Source organism: Pseudophryne corroboree, chromosome 1, assembly GCF_028390025.1.
Source record: "Pseudophryne corroboree isolate aPseCor3 chromosome 1, aPseCor3.hap2, whole genome shotgun sequence".
Lineage (NCBI taxonomy): Eukaryota > Metazoa > Chordata > Amphibia > Anura > Myobatrachidae > Pseudophryne > Pseudophryne corroboree.
In genome coordinates, this window is record NC_086444.1 from 634,958,740 (window position 1) to 634,981,875 (window position 23,136).

A 23,136-nucleotide genomic window follows, 5' to 3' on the forward strand; every position below is an offset into this window, starting at 1 on the left:
GAAATCAGAGCACTACATTTTGGCCACCGTGCTCGATCCTAGATTTAAAGCCTACCTTGGATCTCTCTTTCCGGCAGACACAAGTCTGCTGGGGTTGAAAGACCTGCTGGTGACAAAATTGTCAAGTCAAGCGGAACGCGACCTGTCAACATCTCCTCCTTCACATTCTCCCGCAACTGGGGGTGCGAGGAAAAGGCTCAGAATTCCGAGCCCACCCGCTGGCGGTGATGCAGGGCAGTCTGGAGCGACTGCTGATGCTGACATCTGGTCCGGACTGAAGGACCTGACAACGATTACGGACATGTCGTCTACTGTCACTGCATATGATTCTCTCAACATTGATAGAATGGTGGAGGATTATATGAGTGACCGCATCCAAGTAGGCACGTCACACAGTCCGTACTTATACTGGCAGGAAAAAGAGGCAATTTGGAGGCCCTTGCACAAACTGGCTTTATTCTACCTAAGTTGCCCTCCCACAAGTGTGTACTCCGAAAGAGTGTTTAGTGCCGCCGCTCACCTTGTCAGCAATCGGCGTACGAGGTTACATCCAGAAAATGTGGAGAAGATGATGTTCATTAAAATGAATTATAATCAATTCCTCCGCGGAGACATTGACCAGCAGCAATTGCCTCCACAAAGTACACAGGGAGCTGAGATGGTGGATTCCAGTGGGGACGAATTGATAATCTGTGAGGAGGGGGATGTACACGGTGATATATCGGAGGGTGATGATGAGGTGGACATCTTGCCTCTGTAGAGCCAGTTTGTGCAAGGAGAGATTAATTGCTTCTTTTTTGGGGGGGGTCCAAACCAACCCGTCATATCAGTCACAGTCGTGTGGCAGACCCTGTCACTGAAATGATGGGTTGGTTAAAGTGTGCATGTCCTGTTTTGTTTATACAACATAAGGGTGGGTGGGAGGGTCCAAGGACAATTCCATCTTGCACCTCTTTTTTCTTTTCTTTTTCTTTGCATCATGTGCTGATTGGGGAGGGTTTTTTGGAAGGGACATCCTGCGTGACACTGCAGTGCCACTCCTAAATGGGCCCGGTGTTTGTGTCGGCCACTAGGGTCGCTAATCTTACTCACACAGTCAGCTACCTCATTGCGCCTCTTTTTTTCTTTGCGTCATGTGCTGTTTGGGGAGGGTTTTTTGGAAGGGACATCCTGCGTGACACTGCAGTGCCACTCCTAGATGGGCCCGGTGTTTGTGTCGGCCACTAGGGTCGCTAATCTTACTCACACAGCTACCTCATTGCGCCTCTTTTTTTCTTTGCGTCATGTGCTGTTTGGGGAGGGTTTTTTGGAAGGGACATCTTGCGTGACACTGCAGTGCCACTCCTAGATGGGCCCGGTGTTTGTGTCGGCCACTAGGGTCGCTAATCTTACTCACACAGCTACCTCATTGCGCCTCTTTTTTTCTTTGCGTCATGTGCTGTTTGGGGAGGGTTTTTTGGAAGGGCCATCCTGCGTGACACTGCAGTGCCACTCCTAGATGGGCCCGGTGTTTGTGTCGGCCACTAGGGTCGCTAATCTTACTCACACAGCTACCTCATTGCGCCTCTTTTTTTCTTTGCGTCATGTGCTGTTTGGGGAGGGTTTTTTGGAAGGGACATCCTGCGTGACACTGCAGTGCCACTCCTAGATGGGCCCGGTGTTTGTGTCGGCCACTAGGGTCGCTAATCTTACTCACACAGCTACCTCATTGCGCCTCTTTTTTTCTTTGCGTCATGTGCTGTTTGGGGAGGGTTTTTTGGAAGGGCCATCCTGCGTGACACTGCAGTGCCACTCCTAGATGGGCCCGGTGTTTGTGTCGGCCACTAGGGTCGCTAATCTTACTCACACAGCTACCTCATTGCGCCTCTTTTTTTCTTTGCGTCATGTGCTGTTTGGGGAGGGTTTTTTGGAAGGGACATCCTGCGTGACACTGCAGTGCCACTCCTAGATGGGCCCGGTGTTTGTGTCGGCCACTAGGGTCGCTTATCTTACTCACACAGCGACCTCGGTGCAAATTTTAGGACTAAAAATAATATTGTGAGGTGTGAGGTATTCAGAATAGACTGAAAATGAGTGTAAATTATGGTTTTTGAGGTTAATAATACTTTGGGATCAAAATGACCCCCAAATTCTATGATTTAAGCTGTTTTTTAGTGTTTTTTGAAAAAAACACCCGAATCCAAAACACACCCGAATCCGACAAAAAAAATTCGGTGAGGTTTTGCCAAAACGCGTTCGAACCCAAAACACGGCCGCGGAACCGAACCCAAAACCAAAACACAAAACCCGAAAAATTTCAGGCGCTCATCTCTAGGTTGAACGCCGGATCCTAGCGGAAAAAGGCATTCCGGATGAGGTCATTCCTACGCTGATAAAGGCTAGGAAGGACGTGACGGCTCAACATTATCACCGTATATGGCGAAAATATGTTGCTTGGTGTGAGGACAGGAATGCCCCTACGGAGGAATTCCAGCTGGGCCGTTTCCTTCACTTCCTACAGTCAGGAGTGACTTTGGGCCTAAAATTGGGTTCCATTAAGGTCCAGATTTCGGCCCTATCCATTTTCTTTCAAAAAGAGCTGGCTTCTCTACCTGAAGTTCAGACGTTTGTGAAGGGAGTGCTGCATATTCAGCCCCCTTTTGTGCCCCCAGTGGCACCTTGGGATCTTAACGTGGTGTTGAGTTTCCTGAAATCCCACAGGTTTGACCCACTCAAAATGGTGGAATTGAAATATCTCACGTGGAAGGAGGTCATGCTACTGGCCTTGGCTTCGGCTAGGCGTGTGTCAGAATTGGCGGCTTTGTCACATAAAAGCCCCTATCTGGTTTTCCATGCGGATAGAGCAGAGTTGCGGACCCGTCCACAATTCCTGCCAAAAGTGGTTTCATCTTTTCATATAAACCAACCTATTGTGGTGTCTGTGGCTACTATTGACTTGGAGGATTCCGAGTTGCTTGATGTGGTCAGGGCTTTGAAGGTTTATGTAGCCAGAATGGTTAGGGTCAGGAAAACAGAATCTTTGTTAATCCTGTATGCTTCCAACAAGCTTGGTGCTCCTGCTTCAAAGCAGACTATTGCTCGCTGGATCTGTAACACGATTCAGCAGGCTCATTCTGCGGCTGGATTGCCGCTGCCAAAATCAGTTAAGGCCCATTCCACTAGGAAGGTGGGCTCTTCTTGGGCGGCTGCCCGAGGGGTCTCGGCATTACAGCTGTGCCGAGCGGCTACTTGGTCAGGTTCAAACACTTTTGCAAAGTTCTACAAGTTTGATACCCTGGCTGAGGAGGACCTTGTGTTTGCTCATTTGGTGCTGCAGAGTCATCCGCACTCTCCCGCCCGTTTGGGAGCTTTGGTATAATCCCCATGGTCCTTACGGAGTCCCCAGCATCCACTAGGACGTTAGAGAAAATAAGATTTTACTTACCGGTAAATCTATTTCTCGTAGTCCGTAGTGGATGCTGGGCGCCCGTCCCAAGTGCGGACTTCTTCTGCAATACTTGTATATAGTTATTGCTGCAATAAGGGCTATGTTATTGTTGCATCAGGGTTGCACTGATGCTCTGTTGTTGTTCATACTGTTGACTGGGTAAGTTTATCACAAGTTATACGGTGTGATTGGTGTGGCTGGTATGAATCTTGCCCTGGATTTCCAAAATCCTTTCCTTGTACTGTCAGCTCTTCCGGGCACAGTTTCTCTAACTGAGGTCTGGAGGAGGGACATAGAGGGAGGAGCCAGAGCATACCAGAATCTAAATTCTTTCTTAAAGTGCCCATGTCTCCTGCGGAGCCCGTCTATTCCCCATGGTCCTTACGGAGTCCCCAGCATCCACTACGGACTACGAGAAATAGATTTACCGGTAAGTAAAATCTTATATTTGAATTTGCACTCAAGGGGCAAGAACAGAAATTTTATGAGTTCCAACAATAGTTTTCAACAGAAATTAAACCTCCATTGATGGTATTGACTGAAGACCTCATCCACAAGTTTATAGCAGACCACAAACCAATCAGACCTGGCACCTTGAAGGTTTTATTGTAATCTGTAAAGGCAATGAGATATAGTTATGGCTGACATGAAAATCAGATTAGCTATTTTGTAGGGCGACCATTTGATTGACCCTGACAGGTTGGCATTCAAGTAATGTTAGTCTCCAAATTTCTCTGCCTTTCGCTCTGATAAACAAAAGTCAAGGTTATTCATCAGTCATTTGTTGGATCCATCTGTGCTAATTTATCTTTTGTATCTAGAAGGCCATACCAAAATGGAAGACACTTACAATTCACAAGATTGGATCTCAAGAGCATGACTCTTTAGCAGCAGATTGGATCTCAAGAGCATGACTCTTTAGCAGCAGCAGAACATTTGCACTATTAATGGGATCAGTGGTTTATTATCCAGGTTGTAATAGGAAGATCAGTTTACATTGTGCAAGGCATTGGTGGTATTGGCTGCATTCCCCATCAAATGTTTTTGGCATCACTACAGTAATTCTCAACCCAAATAGCAGGTTTACTGCCAGTGAAGGTAATATCTGGACAGTAGGTATGGTACTTGTCTTTACAGCCTGAAGCTTATTAAGTTGAAGCTGCATGGTGGACATCTGAGTCCTAAATTTTTTTAGTACTTGCAAGATAGGATAATCATTGGCGAAAATGGCCATTACTCCAGCGCAATCCATCAGGCCATATTATTATGTCTGAAAACTTTCTAAATTCAAGGTAAGCTTGGTCCTCAATGACTAAGGTGTATATTCCAATTAAGGGTGGAGAGCAAGGAGGGTAGTCATAGATAGCCAAAGCCTGGCACTAATCATTGGTCTTATAATGCAGAGTCCCCAAAAATTTGTTGGTTAAAGAATGCTGACCACAGATGTCTGGTGGTCACCCACATTAATTAATTACCCCTTATGAAGCCTGCTCTTTGTATTCTGGAAACAAGGTTATGTTGTGCCATGAAGTCATCATTACTAGTAAACTGCTTATAGCAGTTTTTGTTCAACATTTCCAACTAGCCACCAACAGGGGCGTATCGGCCCACCGGGGGAAGATCCCCGGTGGGCCGAGGTGCATGCAGGGCCTGTTTTGTCTGTTGACATGTGAGGAGTGTTGCTGCCGCCATGGTTTCATGGTATACCTCTATTGCTGCCCATGTGAGGCCACTTCTACAAATTTACTCAGCACCACTTTCAGTTCCCATTCTGCTTCTGTCTGACTTTGAAAGAAAGTGCAATGGAATACTGTATGATCGCGCTACATAAATGTTAATTACTAAATAAATAAATATATAGATATTACATCCAAGAATTATAAAACCTCTTGGTGTGACTGGGCCTATCAAGCAGCAGTTGAAATTTGAAACAAATTGTAATATCAAAAGCTATATTATACATTTATTTATTTATTTTTCCCTGTGGGGGCCAATTTGTTTTATTGTTTTCTGTAGGGGTTAATGTATGTGTTTTTCCTGTGTGGGCCATTAGGGCTGCTTCCATAAATTTCCCTGGCTGGTTTTCCATCCCAATCCGCTCCTGGCCACAAGTGATTGGGTGTTTCTCACTGCCTACTCACTATTTAGTGTGCTAGTAACCCAGTAACTGTTTGGCTGCATCATTCAGCTGAACATAGGATATCTTTTTACACTTGCTTTCTAGTAAAATGTAGTTTAGCAAACATCTAAATGTTATTGCTGTTCATTGCCACAGGAGGGGAATATTGGATTTAGAAAGGTTATACCCCTTTCACACTACCAATGCCGGATCCCACCCGGGAATTGGAAACGGGTCCTTCCCAGGTGGGATCCGGCATTGGCCACTGCTGCAGGCTTCCCCGACCTAGCAATATGCCGGGCGGGTTGCCATAGCAGCGAGGGGTGGAGCCGGCGGCGGGGGGGCGGAGGTGGAGGCGGCGCTGAGAGATGAGATCCCGACGCGTGATTTCGACTATGCTCTTTTCACACTGCACACCGACCCGTGCCGACCCCGCAATATGCCGGGTTGATACCGGGTTATTTCTGCGGTGTGAAAGGGGCATTACTTGTAACAAGTTAGAATTAAATCCACAATAATGAAGGTTCATTCCAGGGCAAAAGGAAACCTAGGACCTCCTGGAAAATTAATGAATACTTGAGAAAAAACAGCACACTAAGGGGCTGATTTTATCACCATCCACATCTGATGTTGCGGATGACAGGTGATAATATCTGCCAAACTCACAATGCGATATTTGAGCACATTGCATGGATGTATCAATTTTTGCATGCATGGACAGAGCTTGCAAGCAAACTCTGTCTCTGTGATGCCTCTCCGTAGCATCATCGGGGTATTTTTCATAAAAAAATACCCAATGTCCTGCTGCGCATGCACCACCGCTGTTGCTACGCCACCGCTAGGATCCCCCCGTCGCGACTACCCCTGTGCTGCAAAAGAGCCCCGCCGGATTTATACTTATAAGCCCCAGGAGCCGGTATCCGCTGCTACAGGAGGCTGCCAGATCCTGCTTTTGTACCGTGTCCCCCGGTGCTGTAAAGTGAGCTGCCGCTTTGCAGTGTCTCTTTACTAAACAGGGGTCACAGCGCAGCACATGGAGGACTGTTCCCTGACTCCTGGCACTGGTAAGTATGTTGTTGTTTTTATTTTTTAAGGTGATCAGCTTGTGCTGATGACCAGAGCCCGGTCCCACACAGCTTTTTCTGTCTGCCGGAGGGCAGAGAAAGCTGTGCAAAAGGCTGCATATCGCAGTGCTGCCCTGTGATTTCGCCAGCTGGAGCTGGAGTTATTAACACGGGGCACACTGCAGTGTTTTTTAACTATTTTTTTTGTAAATTCGTCTACATCGCATTTCCTATTAAAAGTAGGGGTAATGCGATGTGGGTTACTAAAAAAAAATTACAATTAAAGGGTTTGGAGCAGTTTTTTTTTACATTGAGTGATACTAAAATAATGTGAAAAGGGCTGATAAAGCTAAATTATTTATCTTACTTAAAACCCTTTAAGAGGTCTAAGAACACTGTACGCTATTGACGTATGGAGTACCGTAAGGGTACGCACGTTGCGTAACAATCGCTTAGCCGTAGTCGAGACGCTCAAGCGTTACGTTCGCTCACGGCCAAGAGATCACAGGCAGGCACGCTATTGGCTGCCGACTAACGTAATGATTTGCTATAGCGATGCGAACGCTCGAGACCACAAGGAGATCACCAGCGGCGCAGACGCTCACAATGTTAAACCTTTGTAACTATACCATAAAACAGTGTATTATGCAGTAAACCTTGGTGCAGAGATTGAGTGTAGATGCAACACCGTGTAACCTTATTAACTTAAAAGCTGTTCGAGCGTCACCGACGCTCTGAGAATACTTAACACTATAAGAAATACACAAATACCGTGCTTAGGGTCTAACGCCTTATATGAATGTTATACTTGCAAAAAGAATAATACAATTACAAGTCATACACTACAATATAACATAGACTAACTAACCAGATAACTGCACAGTAAATACAATACAATACAATTACGTTTTAAGGGAAAATGAAAGAAAAAGGAGAAGAGAGAGAGAGAGAGAGAGATATGGCCCATAATAACAAGAAAGACAATAGGATTGCGGAGAAAACTTACGCACAAAGGGGAACGATCGCATGCGCCTCTGGACATCCAGCTCCCGATTTTCAGCAATGAGAACCGTTGAAGAGTGAGCTGGATGTGATCGGCTTGTCTATTTATGCCCCACACACAATACAATTCAATGGTCCCTACAATCTCATTGTTCATTGGACACAGGAATTCTTCCTCGCATTATAACAAAAGGTCATAGGTTGATTCATACAGGTGGGCTGTGACGATTTCCAACTGCTCAGGTGGGTGGGAAACTGGGTTTCCCGCCGCATGGATAAGTAAGTGCAAATAATAGTAAATGGACATAAACTTCTTATGTCCATAACTATTCGCACGAGCGATTAATCCGCTTCAAACCAACACCGGAATATTGCTAATTAAATACTCTTCCGATGGATACTAAACACCACTGTATTACTCCTGTCTGACCCTTCGTATCAAACAAAGAGGGATTTCTCTGTCCATGAACATTCTACATTAACCAAACTTTCAGATTCTATCAAAGGGACCATAATCTACAAAATACATTATATGGTGAAAATATGTAACGAAAGAGTCGCCCGCTAGACGCACACAATCTCTACCGTAAATGCGCATACCGTGCGCCTGCGGGTGCCCGCAACAGCGAGTATGCGCACGCACGGGAGAGCGCACGCATGCGCAGCAGGGACACATATGAGGTGCAAATATGGCAGTGTGCATAGTGATATTTTTCTGACTTTGACAGTCCACCCTTTGGCAGTCAACAATAACTGCCACTTCCTAAAACATTTCAAAACGAGAAAAATATATGTCAGGGGTTAATACATTTCCATGGTTGGGTAAGGGAGGAGAGAGGAGAAGGTGTGAAGAGGGTATGACCTAGTGAGATAGCAGAAGCATGTGTGTATGAATCCGTGTTTGGGGGTCATGTATCATCGTGCCGTACGTGTTTTAAATCAAGCTTCGAGGTATTGCGAAGTATACATTTGAATTCCTTCTTATCCCGCGGTACGGGTCTGTGGATGGGCTGTCAAACTTTACCGAGCTCTTTTCGGCTGTGGTTGTAACAAAATGGGGAGCACATTTTAGTTGATGATACATGAATGGGGGAATATGTGATTGCTGATATCTGTGCCTGCATTCCCTATCGACTATGTGTGTAATTACCTGGAGGTTGTAGAGATGAAGAAAAGACATAATTACGGTAAATGCAGTGGTATTCTATGTCAGGTAAATGAACATTTGTCGGTTGAAGTCTTGTTCGGTGTCTGTTGAATGCAGTCTTCTTTGTGCTTTTGCCAAAAGGCGTGTGGGCAAAAAGCTTTGTCAATGTCCATAGACTTACAAAAGTGTTGGGCTAGCGTAATTTTAAAATTTCTAGGGAAACTGGGGGTCTATGGCAAAGTTCATCAAATATGTGTATAAGGTTGTCAAAACTTCTTCTTTAATCCATCAGTTGTCTGTATACAGGATCATCAAATTCCTCGTCCAAGTGGGTCTTTTTACCTTGGAGAAAACGGAAAAACAGGTGAAAGAAACGGACCGTAGAAATCGCATTTTCATCACATCATGGTTTCTACAGTTGGGTCATAAATCAAATCCATTGGAATTACAATTTCCTCACTCCTTAAACTCATCACCCCGGTACTTCGTTTACACTTCGTTAAAGCCTGACCGCATCTAAATATCAAGCCAATCGTTATGATAACACCTAAGATACATAGGAGAAACTTCCCAACATCCATTATGACTCCTTGAGCCCATTCTCCTAAACCAGAGAACCAATTTCGCGGGTTCAACCATGACACCCAACCAGTCAGCTCATTACCTACAGCAGCAAGAGTGAGATTGTGTCTCCTGCGAAATTCCCACTTCAGTTGGAGAATATCGTCCATCTTTTGGTCTATGACCTCGACCGGGTCCTCGGTACTATTTGTAATATATGTGCAACATTTCACGCCGTACTGCGTTGCCAGTGTGACACAATATCCACCTGTCACTGCCGTGAGATAATTGAGAATCATTCTATGCTGAACCAGTTCTGTTTTATAAGCTTGAAGTTCTCTTCCAGTATACCTAAACGTGTCATCATACATTTCTGTGATATTGTCTAACAAATTTGCGAGCGCAGATATGTATTTATAATTCAACACTCCTCTGGCGGTGCGAGTGATGTCTAACGCGATTAGAAACTGAATCCTGGTGGATTCATGGATCATGTCAGAGGCCGGATGCTCTGTTCTTTCTATCAGGTGCCGTTTAACTACGTGCTCGTAATGGGTGTGAGTATAAGGAGCTTGGGCAACACGGTGTATATCTTTCATTTTGGCATGTGATACAGTCATTACTTCAGGCAGTACTTTTCCAATATAACACAATCCTTCAGAGTTTGGGGCAAGCCACTTATACGCCTTCTTCCCGCATATGAAATATGCATCATCGGGGAGAACATATGGGACGGAGTAGGACATAACCATATTACACATCTTCCATGTGAAATCTCCTAACCCTAATTCTCCCATCTGTCTAGTACACGTATCAGCTTGTACGATATGTGCACAGTATCCTGGTGATACCTCTCCAACTCTCGTAATCCTACTTCCTAGGGTATACCTATATCGGAAAGATTTTCCTCTACTGGCTATGTGGCGTATAAGCTCTGTATCTGTCGGCATTCTATCTGCTCTATATGAAAAGGTCATGGTTTGGTTACTCCATGACACTTCCCAATTTCCCGGCTTTCGGGGATTGGAAATGTTAAAACATATGAGGGATCTATCCACATGATATTGGTGGAGCTTCAAACTAGGAGGACTGGAGATATTAAACCTCCTGTCCACCGGCCTCCCACCACTTAGCTCAAGTACCTCCCCTATCGTTAAAGGAAATGGTACTAGTCCTGATTTGCTATGACCTTGAGGTACTTGAGAGCATACCCAACAATCTGTTTGATTTAGCACACTACCCACTAAGGAGTCATAGTCACTCAAGGGATGCCGGTCCATGTGGATATTAAAACTGGATTGGCATTTCTTGATGCACCCATCCTCAACTACATTGTCACAGAGCCTACAGATACAGTTTTCTTCAGCTAACAATCCTTCACAATTCCTTCTATGGTCAATGCTATCGGATCGTTTTCTGATACTCGCCTTTGCTTGTTGATTATGTTGTTCTCGGAAAACTACGCCTACATCTCTGTCATCAGAACCCATTCCAGAACCTCTCTCGACCTCCATGGTACTCTCGCCGGAACAGACTGCTCTGGTCAACATCATGGTCAACAGGAAAATCCGGATCACAGTCTCTTGGGGCAAGTCCATCTTATAGGAGGAAACGAAGAAGAATGAGAAGGGGGAAAAATAATTTGAGGGAGGGGGGATGGGAAGTGGAGAAAAACAATAAAAGGGAACAGGGAATCGACAACTGCTTTTGATCTTGTGATTCTCAATGCTCAGGTGCCGCCTCAGTCCTCCTGGAACAGACACTCCAGTGATACAACTTCCTCTACCGTCTGTTCCTTATCACGGGACCTCTCTGGATCAGCAACCTTCTTACAATGGGACGAATGAACCCAAGTCTCTCTCTCGGCAACTTTCAATGCTGTAGTGCTAGTCAATAAGACTTGGTATGGTCCTTCCCATCTGTCAATAAGGCAACCTGAGCGTAGAAAATTCCGTATCATTACATAATCCCCAGGTTCGATGTCATGACAATTACTATCTGGTAAATCAGGAATCACTAACTTCAAATTATCATTTTGATTCCTTAGCTGTTTACTCATGTTAATCAAGTATTTTACAGTTACTTCATTGTTACACTTCAAATCATCCTGAGGGTTAATCATAACATGCGGTTGTCGACCAAACAAGATTTCAAAGGGAGACAGATTAAGAGGGGACCTGGGAGTGGTTCTGATGCTGTACAGTACAATGGGTAGAGCTTCTGGCCATGTCAATCCTGTTTCTGCCATAACTTTGCTCAGTTTATTTTTAATAGTGCTGTTCACTCTTTCCACCTTCGCACTCGCCTGTGGACGGTATGGAGTGTGCAGCTTGCTATCAATTCCCATCAACTTACACATTCCTTGAAAGACATCACCTGTAAAATGGGTACCCCTGTCACTTTCAATTATTCTAGGGATACCATATCTACATACAAATTCCTGCACAATTTTCTTAGCAGTAAACATGGCGGTATTTGTGGCCGCAGGAAATGCTTCGACCCAATTTGAGAATACATCTATACAAACAAGTACATATTTCAAATTTCGACAAGGGGGTAATTGAATAAAGTCAATCTGTATTACCTGAAAAGGGCCGCCTGTAGGTGGGATATGAGATGGTTCTGTTGGTATTGCCTTTCCGATATTCTTTCTCAGACAGGTAAGGCATGACATTGCTCTCTTACCTGCATGAGATGAAAATCCTGGGGCGCACCAATATGCTCTTACCAACTTGCACATTCCCTCCTTGCCCAGGTGAGTCAGCCCGTGAGCTGCCTCAGCTAAACATGGGAGATATGCTCTGGGGGCCACCGGTTTACTTTGTCCATCCGTCCAGAGTCCTGAGGACTCCTGGCCATATCCCTTTGCCTTCCAGACTGCCTTTTCCTGTGTGGAACACAAATTTTGCATCTCACACAACTTCTGTGTGTTGATGGTATTAAATACCATCAATTGTGTGGTGTCTGTCTGTCTGGGGGTACCAGCTGCTAACTTAGCTGCTTCGTCTGCTCGGCTGTTACCAAGTGATACTGGATCTTGGCTATATGTGTGTGCTTTACACTTGATAACAGCCACTCCGTCGGGTTCCTGTATCGCTGTTAGAAGCCTTTTGATGTGAGCTGCATGCGCTACCGGTGTACCAGCTGCCGTCATGAAATTTCTGAAGCGCCATAGGGCTCCGAAATCATGGACTACCCCGAATGCGTATCTAGAATCGGTGTAGATATTGGCTGATTTGCCCTTAGCCAATTCACATGCTCTGGTTAGGGCTACCAGTTCAGCAACCTGGGCTGAGTGAGGTGGGCCTAGCGGTTCCGCTTCTATGGTGCCTTGGTCATCTACGACTGCGTATCCAGTACACAAGTCTCCCGAGTCTGACTGTCTGTGACAACTACCGTCCGTGTAGAAAGTTAGATCTACATCTTCCAGTGGGTTGTCACTGATGTCAGGCCTTGCGGTAAAATTTTGGGTCAAATATTCCATACAATCATGTGTGTCCTCCTTTGTATTAAATTCTCCTTCCCCACCACTCTCATCCTCCACCCTTTGTGCCTGTCCAGGCACACCTGGGAGATATGTTGCAGGATTTAATGCACTGCATCTCCTTATGGTGATGTTTACGGGGGCCATTAGTGCCAATTCCCATCTTGTAAACCGCGCTGATGAGACGTGCCTGGTTTGGGCAGAATTTAGCAAGGCTGACACTGCATGTGGTGTATGAATTGTGAGGTTGTGACCTAGCACTACATCTTCGCTTTTCGTTACTAGCAATGCTATCGCAGCAACGCTTCGCAAGCATGTGGGGAGGGATAGTGCTACCGTGTCTAGCTGAGCGCTGTAGTATGCTACTGGCCTGCTGGCATCACCGTGCTTTTGGGTTAAGACGCCTGCCGCGCAACCAGCACTTTCTGTTCCGTACAGCTCAAAGGGTTTCCCATAGTCTGGCATACCTAATGCTGGTGCCTGCGTTAGGCACTGTTTAAGTCTCTCAAATGCCATCTCGGACTCGTCTGTATGCGAAATCCGATCAGGTTTGTTTGAGGAAACCATCTCCTGCAAAGGTAATGCTAGAATGGAAAATCCTGGGATCTAGTTACGGCAATACCCACACATTCCTAAAAATGTTCTGATCTGTTGCTGGGTTTGTGGCAGAGTCATGTCTCTAATTGCTTGAATTCTATCAGCGGTCAGGTGTCTCAGTCCTTGTGTTAGACAGTGTCCCAAATATTTTACTTTAGTTTGGCATAATTGCAACTTGTCTTTGGAAACCTTGTGTCCTGTGTCTGAAAGATGAAACAGGAGCTGTTTCGTATCCTTCAGGGATGCTTCCACTGAATCAGAACACAGTAGTAGATCATCCACGTACTGTATTAATACTGATCCACTCTCTGGTTGGAAAGACTGTAAACAATCATGCAAAGCCTGAGAAAATATACTTGGACTGTCTATGAAACCTTGTGGTAATCGAGTCCATGTGTATTGGACTCCTCTGTATGTGAATGCAAACAAATATTGGCTGTCAGGGTGCAGAGGTACCGAAAAGAAAGCGGAGCAGAGGTCAATAACAGTGAAAAATTTCGCAGTGGGAGGGATTTGCATAAGGATGACAGCTGGATTTGGCACTACGGGGAACTGACTCTCAACTATTTTGTTAATCCCCCTTAGATCCTGCACTAGCCGGTAACCCCTCCCCCCACTCTTTTTCACAGGGAAGATGGGACTATTGGCAGTGCTGGACGTTCTTACCAGAATGCCCTGTTGTAGCAAGCGCTCTATTACTGGGTAAACTCCTAACTCCACCTCTGGCTTCAGAGGGTACTGTGGGATTTTTGGAGCTATCCTACCATCTTTTACTTGCACAACTACTGGAGCTACGTTTGCCATCAATCCAGTGTCTTGTCCGTCTTTAGTCCAAAGTGACTCTGGTATCTGGGATGTCATTTCTTCTACTTGGGATGGAGTCCTATTTGTCATAATGGTATGTGACATTAATTTTGATGGGGAGTCTAACATGTCTTGCACTTCCTGAGCGTGATTCTCAGGTATGTCCAAGAATACACCTTCAGGAGTACAATAGATGACGCACCCCATTTTACACAATAAGTCTCTTCCCAGGAGATTAGTCGGTGCCGATGCAGCCAGCAAAAAGGAATGCTTGGTATGTAAAGGCCCTACTGTAATCTCGGCTGGTTTGCTAACAGGGTAGTGCTGGACTACTCCCGTTACTCCCATGGCTGGAATTGTCTTACCAGTGGTTCTCATGCCCACTGTTGAATTTATCACTGATTTGGCCGCCCCTGTATCTACAAGAAAGTTTAATGATTTACCAGCTACATTGATTGCAATTTCGGGTTCACTTCCAAGATTTGCAATCAATTTTACTGGCTGCAGATTCCAGGTATGGCCACACCCCTATTGGGTATGGTGACCTCCCTGAATCCCGCTGGCAGCAACTACTTGTGAAGGGGTCAAATGGGAACTGCCAGAGGCTTGCCAGTCTCTGTTCGGGGGGTATCTTTTTGTTTCCCCTGCATGTGGCTCATAACTCCGTTTCTGCGGACCCTGCTCCCAATGTCGTGTGTCGTGTCGTTGTCTAGGGGGTTGATATGAGTTTTGTGAATTTTTCACTCTACAGTCTCGTGCCATGTGTCCCTGTCTATGACATGAAAAACAAGTTACCACATTTGACTTACCCACAGGGTTTGGTGGTTTATACAAAGGCTGCCTTGTGGTCAGGGCCTGTATACTTACGGCCATTAACTTATCACCTTGTGACTCCCTGTGTCGGGTGATATTCCGGTCGTGATCAATAGCAGCCTCTCTCAAAGTAGCCACCGACAGACCTCGCCAACATGGTTGCGTGGTCTGTACCCTTGTCTTTAATGTCTCTTTTAAACCATCCATTAGTACAGATACTGCTACTTCTCGATGGTTTATGTTTGTTTTAATGTCCTCTATACCTGTGTATTTTGCCATTTCTAGTAATGCCCTGTGAAAATATTCTGCAGCAGTTTCTGACTCTTTCTGTTTAATGGAGAAAATCTTGTTCCACTTAACTACCGCTGGAAAATACTCTTTTAATTGTAAATTTATTCTTTTTACGTTATCTTTGTTGTACACATCTGTAAGAGGTACATCCTGATCCAGTCCACAGTCAGCTAAAAATTGAGCTGCGTCGACATTGGAGGGTAAACATGCCCTCAGCAATACCTGCCAGTCTTTGTTATTGGGCTCTAAAGTGTTTCCTAAGTCTCTGATGTATTTCTGGCTAGCAACTAAGTCTTTCCTAGGGTCAGGGAATTCTGACACTATGGTTCTTAATTCCATTCGGGAAAATGGGCTGTACATGGCAATGTTCCTAACAGGTGTGATTCCTGTCGTGTCAGTTTTCCCATTTGGCACTGCTATTACCCTAACAGGATTAAGTCTACTAACATCACTCTGTGTAGGTTCTACAGCCTGTGGTGAAATGGTTTCAGCGTAGTGTATGGTGCCGTACTTACCTGTAGATACGACCTCACCTATCCCTCCGCTAGGGGCTTTTGTTACTAATCTCATGGGTGGAGCCGTGCCTACTGTTGTCTCTGCTATGGTGGCTGCTAGAGAGAGCGCCGATATTGTTGCCGATTCGTCCTCTTGATCACACTCCTGGGGAAAGTTCAAAACAGGGTACAACTTGCACGGGTTAATACTTGCATTTGTTAACTTATTAACATTTACACAGTTGCTAAGTGTTTGTTTGTTACACCCTAATGCGTCATTCTCCGCAACCAATTTCTCTCCTGATATGTATGGTGGCGGAGGGGCCGTCGCTATCAATTTCTTGATAGGATTAGATCCCGCCGCCAGAGCCAATCCTCTCTGTATTTCACCCTCCTGTTGCCATAGCTGCAAATAATCATAATGTTGGATTCGTCTCTTTGTTGATTTAATGAGACATATCCTCCTCCTTAAATTTTGCAACACTTCTGGGCTAAAGCTACCTACTCTTGGGAATTTCTCCCCGTCATGCACTGTCATTCTCTCCCATTCTTCACATAAAACCTCTGTATGTGAACCATATTTTTCACACATTACGTACCTTGCCGACCCGACTGGTCGGTTTACTGAATCAACCCGAACCGAGGTTGATCGCCCCCTTCCTGAACAATTGGCCCCCATAACTTGCAGGCGTTGCTTTCACCACCTCTGACCTTCAATCAGGGTCTTCAGCAAACCCTTACAAAAACCAAAATGTTCACGATAGGCTGACGGTGGCGGTTTACCGAGTACCCCACTCACTCGCCTACGCCGACCAATACGACCTACACACTGCCTTAGCGCTGGCGTACTCGACCCAGGGCCCCTATGAACCTCTATTTACTGGAACATGCGAGGGATATCCGCAGAACACTTACTCTTTCCAGTAACTATTGGTTGTTGGACAATTCCTGAGTGACCAGCGAACTTCCCTTCAGAAAATAAAAAATGACACAAATCACATCAGAGTGTACAAATAGTTTTATGACCGGGTTCGTACACAAATGGTACTGGTCAGATTAACTAATGTACACAATTACGTGCGGTACAATCGTTCAGCACATAAGCAACTAATCTTATGTGCTGAGCGACCAGTGGAATCGAAAATTTCGGCTGCGAATTCCTTCAGCCAGAGCTTTATTGGCCTATATGGGTTTTGCACCAACCCCCTGGGTTGTGCCCTTTTCTCTTATTTATGGCAGACTTCTTAGTCTGCTGTACCTGGACCTCCTGGTCTGTAGTATGACCTCCTGGTCTACTATACTCTACTGCTCAAATTTTATGTTTAACCAGAGATGCCTCCCTAGCCACCATGCACGTCACTTACATGTATGTACCTCTGCGAGAACTCGACTTCTTGTGGTTCAACCTGGAAAATTGTATAAACTTATATATATACAAAACACTCACTCACCACATGTACACTTTTGTTTCTATTTCTATTTCTGCGCAGAAATTTTCTTTAGACCAGATGTGTTGTGAATTTGGAGAAGGATCTGTTAATCTAAATTTCGGACACTAAAATAGACTTGCGCTACTTACCACGTTGCCACCTTTCCGCCTGTTGCAATAACACTATCGTGTGATTTGAGTTACGTGGGCGTACCCGGACGCTCCGTTGCGTAATTTACGCTGCGTGCGTCGGCCTTTGAGTTGCGTACGCGAGTCTCACCCTTTGTTAGAGACACGTGTACGCAAAGCAAATATCCACCGTAACACAACTAACACGTTTTATCAATGTAGATGATCCTCGATCGTCTACCGCGCAACACACCAATCTCTCCTTATACCTTAGGTAGAGTTGCGTGTGGGTTTTACACTTTATCCCTTTATATATTACATTTACACTTTAACTATGAAATAGCGACAAATCTCTCTTAGCACGTTTTATCAATTATAAAATGGCAAACAGGAGAGTGATATGAAAATACACGAATGAAAAAGAAATGCAGATATGTGCGTGTGTACGCAAGACAGAAATAAACAGTTTTAAAAGACACTAGCGTGTTGTTCTTACCTCCGGTTCCGGATTCCTTCAGCACCCTTTACTAAGCGAAGCAGACGCTTATCCAAACAGCACTACGAGGAATATGACCTCCCGCCCTTTGCTGCTGGATAATGTCTGCTGAAATTACCTAGCAGAGATATGTGAAGGACAGGACGAGCCGCCAACTGATAAAGCTAAATTATTTATCTTACTTAAAACCCTTTAAGAGGTCTAAGAACACTGTACGCTATTGACGTATGGAGTACCGTAAGGGTACGCACGTTGCGTAACAATCGCTTAGCCGTAGTCGAGACGCTCAAGCGTTACGTTCGCTCACGGCCAAGAGATCACAGGCAGGCACGCTATTGGCTGCCGACTAACGTAATGATTTGCTATAGCGATGCGAACGCTCGAGACCACAAGGAGATCACCAGCGGCGCAGACGCTCACAATGTTAAACCTTTGTAACTATACCATAAAACAGTGTATTATGCAGTAAACCTTGGTGCAGAGATTGAGTGTAGATGCAACACCGTGTAACCTTATTAACTTAAAAGCTGTTCGAGCGTCACCGACGCTCTGAGAATACTTAACACTATAAGAAATACACAAATACCGTGCTTAGGGTCTAACGCCTTATATGAATGTTATACTTGCAAAAAGAATAATACAATTACAAGTCATACACTACAATATAACATAGACTAACTAACCAGATAACTGCACAGTAAATACAATACAATACAATTACGTTTTAAGGGAAAATGAAAGAAAAAGGAGAAGAGAGAGAGAGAGAGATATGGCCCATAATAACAAGAAAGACAATAGGATTGCGGAGAAAACTTACGCACAAAGGGGAACGATCGCATGCGCCTCTGGACATCCAGCTCCCGATTTTCAGCAATGAGAACCGTTGAAGAGTGAGCTGGATGTGATCGGCTTGTCTATTTATGCCCCACACACAATACAATTCAATGGTCCCTACAATCTCATTGTTCATTGGACACAGGAATTCTTCCTCGCATTATAACAAAAGGTCATAGGTTGATTCATACAGGTGGGCTGTGACGATTTCCAACTGCTCAGGTGGGTGGGAAACTGGGTTTCCCGCCGCATGGATAAGTAAGTGCAAATAATAGTAAATGGACATAAACTTCTTATGTCCATAACTATTCGCACGAGCGATTAATCCGCTTCAAACCAACACCGGAATATTGCTAATTAAATACTCTTCCGATGGATACTAAACACCACTGTATTACTCCTGTCTGACCCTTCGTATCAAACAAAGAGGGATTTCTCTGTCCATGAACATTCTACATTAACCAAACTTTCAGATTCTATCAAAGGGACCATAATCTACAAAATACATTATATGGTGAAAATATGTAACGAAAGAGTCGCCCGCTAGACGCACACAATCTCTACCGTAAATGCGCATACCGTGCGCCTGCGGGTGCCCGCAACAGCGAGTATGCGCACGCACGGGAGAGCGCACGCATGCGCAGCAGGGACACATATGAGGTGCAAATATGGCAGTGTGCATAGTGATATTTTTCTGACTTTGACAGGGCGTGAAAACATCCTTTTTCACATTATTTTAGTAAAAATAATGTTAATAAATTTGCCACTTAGGGGTTAATTAACTTTAGCTTCTAAAAATGAAAAGTGGTGATGTTGCCTATAGCAACCAATCAGATTCTATCATTTTTTAGGATGCAACTGAGAAATTAGAGAATCTGATTGGTCACTATGGGCAACATCATCACTTTTCATTTTTAGAAACTTGAGTACACTTACCCCTGTAATCTTAAATGATTATGTATTAAAGAACGAACAACCAGATATCCACAGCAGGTATATTCCTTTTTTTTTTCACTGGAGCAGTGTCCCTCTACTGCACTCATTTATGGTGTTTGATTCCTGTTGGAGAAAGAGCGATATATATATATATATTCGCTCAGCACACATCTCTCATTAGATCTGCCCGTGAATCATAGGCGTGCGCAGGGAGGGTGCCTGGTGCACACAGGCACCCCCTAATGTCCGGCAATCCGATCTCACATGCCTGATGCAGCGATCGCCAAGCAGGCTGATTACTGTCCCCTCTGCGCTGCACCCTGTCAGGACTGCATTACTGACTGGACGCCTGGGTTAATCAAGGGTGCCACTGCCACCGGCTTTCAAACTCCCGGCTCCACCTCAATGGACAAAAACAGCGTGATGTGACGTGATGACATCATGCTGCTCGCACGCCCACCCGTCACACACCCACCTCTCTTCTTCTATTCTATGCCAATGCCAGCCACTGATGAGGAGCAGCATGCAGCCAGCGTTCCTCTCAGGAAGACAAATTCAATACTGGCAGGCGGTCGGCAGCAGCATTGACACGTAACGCGTTTTTCCATCAGCAGCAGTAACTAGTCTGCGACTGTCAGTGTCAGTGAGTGACTGTAGCTTGCAGGGGAAAGAGAGGGGAAGCCAGACCAGTCTGAGGAGAAGCAGTGTAATTGCAGTGAGTGCCATCAGGGGTGTTTGTTTGGTGCACACTACAACATCTGACAATGCATCTGAATTATTAGGATTGGTACAAGGGTGGATACATATTTTATATTACGTTGACCGTCAATAGATGGTGCTAGACACACCCAAAAGGCGGTGCTAGACACACCCCTCCAACAGTGCACCCCCTAATAAAATGTGCTGCGCACGCCTATGCCGTGAATACGAGACTTTAGTCTACTTTCTTATTAGCTGTGTCCTTAACCTATTAGGAGTCTCTTAATAAATATATGAACATATGCAATGTTTTGAGGCATCATGTCCATTACAAAAATAGATGGCCAGCAAACATTCATGAGTTTGGCATTTCAATTGCAAATGCAGGACATCCTACTTCAGGAAAAGCCCAATTATGATGCCCCTGTGTTCACACCTGTGCAAGGGAAATCTATCCAGAAAGACTGTGTAGGGCACCGTGTGTGCCAGTAACAGCATAAACTCACCGGACTGGGCATTTAGCATGTCAGCCAAAGCATCACTGTGGCTTGTCAGGGGTTAAGGCTTTTGTGGGATGGAACGTTGTGATGTACTGTTGGGATTTGATTGGTTGTGATAAAGTCAGGGGTGGTGTTGCTAGGGATATAGGAAGTGAGCCTAGAAGCTTCTGCCTCTTTGCAGTGTGATCGTTGGACTGATGAGTACAGTGTAATTTGTGTTATAAAAGTCTTTTATTCTTCTCTCTATCAGTGCATTCCTTTCCCTTCTTCTCTCACTGTATAAACTTTGCTTTCTCCTTCCCCTCTCTCCTACCTTTCCCTGTTATTTATATCTTCCTCTCCTACCTTCTCTCTGATTACAGGCGGGCTAGGCCGGGACTGTCCTTGAGGGCATCCTGGTTTTCTGTCCGCGGATCGGGCCACAGCGAGGGCCTGCCTGCCCGCCTGGCTGACTTCCTCGGTCGGCCGTGTGTGCTGGGCTGGCCTGATGCGCTTGCGGTACAGAGACCCCCCCCCCCGCCGCCGTTCGCGGGGTGTCTTCGCCCGCCGGCGCGCGCTGTGCTGGGGGTGCTTTCTCTGTCACCGCCGCGGCGGAGGCGGGGACGTCAGGTTGTTTATAGCCGCTGTGACTCGGCGCCGGCGGTCCTGGCGCCGGCATCGGGCGGGTGCATCTGCGCCCGAGCGGCCGCTACATCCAGCGGCGACCAGGGCATGAGCTGTCCGGCCGATGCGCCTGCCCAGCCGTCACCGGGCTGTGCATTCCGGCCTCCATTGCGGGGGCTCTGTATCTGCGGACTGCAGTGGAGGGGGCTGTACAGGGCCTGGCCTGGCCAGGCGGTGGGCCCACTCCTTCAGTCTAAGTGCAGTCACTTCACAATGTTAAGCTAATCCGGCGCTAATCCACTATGTTTAGCTGTTATGGCTCGTGGGCAGCTATCCGGCCCCGGGCTCGGGCGGGTGTGCCCGCGCCCGAGGGGCCGCTTCGTTAGGCGGGTGGCAGGCGGGCTGGGCCTAGACTGGCCGGTCGGTGCGCCTGCCCAGCCGCCACCGGCCCGTACGTTCCGGCCTCCATTAGGGGTGCTGGGTGACGGCGGCCTGCAATGTATGGGGCTGCACAGGCCCTGGCCTGTAAATGGGCCCTTTCCTTACGTTTGGGCCCAAGATTCAGTGAATCCAGCGCTAGTCCGCGGTGTTGTGCCGCGGGTGCTCACGGTCGGCTATCCGGCCCCCGGGCTCGGTCGGGTGTTTCTGCGCCCAGGCGGCTACTACATCCAGCGGGTGGCGGGCGGACTAGGCCTGGTCAGTCCGGGCAGTGTGCCCGATTAGTATTTTTGAGTCCCTGATTAAGTACTACTCTTGGCCGCCGGGCTCGGGCGGGTTCGTCCGCGCCTGAGCGGCGGATGCATACAGTGGGGGGGGGTGGGGGGGCGGACTGGGCCTGGACGTCCCGGTTCAGTGCGCCTGCCCGGACGTCACTGGGCCGTGTGCTCCAGACTGCATTCAGGGTCCGGGTTCCAGCGGCCTGCGTTGGGGGCGGCTACCCTGGGCCTAGGCAGGCTGGGCAGCGCGCCCCCTTAGAATGGTTCTGGCCCCGAGTTCACGCAGGTTTACGGGCGCGACGGGCCTTGGCAGCACAGGCTGTGCTCCCAGCCTGGTTTGCACAGGCCTGGCTTGGGTCGGGTGCGTGGGGCCTGTCTGGCGGTCGGTACGGCCCTCATTCCTCTCGGGTGTCACAGCGTTCATGCTAACATGGGGTCAGCGCATTGGCGCAGCGCTGCATCGCCAATCAGTGCACGTATCCAGAGTATGGCACTATCCGTAGTTCTCCCCGGACTTCTTCCGGGACTGGAAGCGCACAGGGTTTCGGTGCGTGCGGTTATCTTTACTTCGGGCATGGGTACGCGCACATAAGCCAGTATAACCTGTCATAGGGCTCTGGGGCAGGTGACCGTGAGTGACCATGTGGGTCCTTTATCCGGCGGGGTTAACCCAATTGGGGCATCAATTCGTTTCTTGGTTACCTGGGCCTGGTTTCCTGCGACCGGGCACTGTGTCTTTTGTTTCCACAGGGCCACGGTCCTTAATCGCCATGGACGGATCGTAAGCGTCCATACCTGGGCATGGCGGCACAGCTTCAGTGGCCGTTGCTGCGCAGGCGGGTACGTCTTCCAAGGATCTGGCCTGGTCCGGGGCGTGTGTGGTAGCCCTGTCCTTCTTGGGCGCCTGCAGGTATACGGGTCAGGGCTCCACTGAGCGCAGTAGGGCGTGGCACATACAGCTGGTTTCTTACCCTTCCTGGTTTACCAGTCC

At 46.7% G+C, this 23,136-nt stretch overlaps 1 protein-coding gene across 3 annotated transcripts in view; it reads left to right on the top strand.

The window, feature by feature from the left end:
* The window catches only part of YJEFN3 (YjeF N-terminal domain containing 3), a 282,286-nt gene that overhangs the window by 182,213 nt on the left and 76,937 nt on the right, over nt 1-23,136 (top strand). The window lies entirely within an intron of this gene.